The following is a 2,261-nucleotide window of genomic DNA, read 5'->3' on the forward strand; positions in this document are numbered from 1 at the left end:
AAGCTCCACTTCCCGGGTTCATGCCATTCTCCTGCCTCAGCCTCCTGAGTAGCTGGGACTACAGGCACCCACTACCATGCCCGGCTAATTTTATTTTATTTTTTATTTTTAGTAAAGATGAGGTTTCACAGTGTTAGCCAGGATGGTCTCAATCTCCTGACCTTGTGATCCACCCACCTTGGCATCCCAAAGTGCTGGGATTACAGGCGTGAGCCACAGCACCTGGCCAACTTTTCTTTTCTTTTTTTTTTTTTTAAGTTCCAGGATACATGTGCAGAATATGCACGTTTGTTACACTGATATACATGTGCCATGGTGGTTGGCTGCACCTGTTGACTGGTCCTCTAAGTTCCCTCTCTTCACCTTCCCATCCTCCCAAAGGCCCTGTTGTGTGTTGTTCTCCTCCCTGTGTCCATGTGTTCTCATTGTTCAACTCCCACTATATTCAAACCAAAACACGTGGTGTTTGGTTTTCTGTTTCTGTGTTAGTTTGCTGAGGATGATAACTTCCCTTTATCTATGTCCCTGCAAAGGACATGATTTCATTCTTTTTGTGGCTGTATAATATTACATGGTGTATATGTACCACATTTTCTTGATTCAGTCTATCGTTGATGGGAATTTGGGTTTGTTCCATGACTTTGCTATTGTAAATAGTGCTGCAATAAACATGCATCCATGTGACTTTATGGTAGAATGATTTATATTCTTTTGGGTATACACCCAGTCATGGGTGTGCTGGGTCAAACAGTATTTCTGGTTCTAGATCCTTGAGGACTCACCATACTGTCTTTCACAATGGTTGAACTAATTTACATTCCCACCAGCAGTGTAAAAGTGTTCCTATTTCTCCACAGCCTCACCAGCATCTATTGTTTCTTGACTTTTGAATAATTGCCATTCTGACTGGAATGAGGTGGTATCTCATTGTGGTTTTGATTTGCATTTCTCTAATGTTCAGTGATGTTGAGCTTTTTTTATATGTTTGTTTGCTGCAAAAATGTCTTCTCTTCAGAAGTGTCCGTTTATTTCCTTTGCACACTTTTTGATAAGGTTGTTTGTTTTTTCTTGTAAGTTTGTTGAAGTTCCTTGTAAATTCAAAATATTAGACCTTTGTCAGATGGGACGATTGCAAAAAATTTCTCCCATTCTGTAGGTTGCCTGTTAACTCTGATGATAGTGTCTTTCGCTGTGCAGAAGCTCTTTAGTTATTTATAACCCATTTGTCAATTTTTGCTTTGGTGGCAGGCATTTTCGTCATGAAGTCTTTGCTCATGCCTATGACCTGTATGGTATTGCCTACATTTTCTTCTAGGGATTTTATGGTTTGGGGTTTACATTTAAGTCTTTAATCCATCTTGAACTAATTTTCATATAAATTGTAAGGAAGGGGTCCAGTTTATGTTTTCTGCATATGGCTAGCTAGTTTTCTCAGGACCATTTATTGAATAGAAGATTCTTTCCCCATTGCTTGTTTTTGCCAGGTTTGTTGAAAATCAGATGGTTGTAGGTGTGTGGTGCTATTTCTGAGGTAGCTGTTCTGTTCCATTGGTCTATTTGTCTGTGTTTGTACCAGTACCATACTGTTTTGGTTACTGTAGCCTTGTAGTATAGTTTGAAGACAGGTGGTGTGATGCCTCCAGCTTTGTTCTTTTTGCTTAGGTTTGTCTTGGCTATACAGGGTTTTCTTTGATTCTATATGAAATTTAAAGTAGTTTTTTTTACAATTCTGCGCACTATGTCAATGGCAATTTGATGAAAATAGCATTGAATCTACAAATTACTTTATGCAGTATGGCCATTCTCATGATATTGATTCTTCCTATCCATGAGCGTGGAATGTTTTTCCATTTGTTTGTGTCCTCTCTGATTTACTTGAGCAGTGGTCTGTAGTTCTTCTTGAAGAAGTCCTTCATATCCCTTGTAAGTGTATTCCTAGGTATTTTATCCTCTTTGTAGCAAATATGAATGGGAGTTCATTCATGATTTGGGTCTCTGCTTGTCTATTGTTGATGTAAAAGAATGTTTGTGATTTTTGCACATTGATTTTGTATCCTGAGAACTTGCTGAAGTTGCTTATCAGCTTAAGGAGTTTTGGGGCTTAGATGATGAGTTTTCTAAATATAGAATTATGTTGTCTACAAACAGAGACAATTTGACTTCCTCTCTTCTTATTTGAATACCTTTATTTCTTTCTCTTGCCTGATTACCCTGGCCCAACTTCCAATATTGTGGTGAATAGGAGTGGTGAAAGAGGGCAT

The sequence above is a fragment of the Mandrillus leucophaeus genome, unplaced genomic scaffold (genome assembly GCF_000951045.1).
Source record: "Mandrillus leucophaeus isolate KB7577 unplaced genomic scaffold, Mleu.le_1.0 Scaffold346, whole genome shotgun sequence".
Taxonomy (NCBI): Eukaryota; Metazoa; Chordata; class Mammalia; order Primates; family Cercopithecidae; genus Mandrillus; species Mandrillus leucophaeus.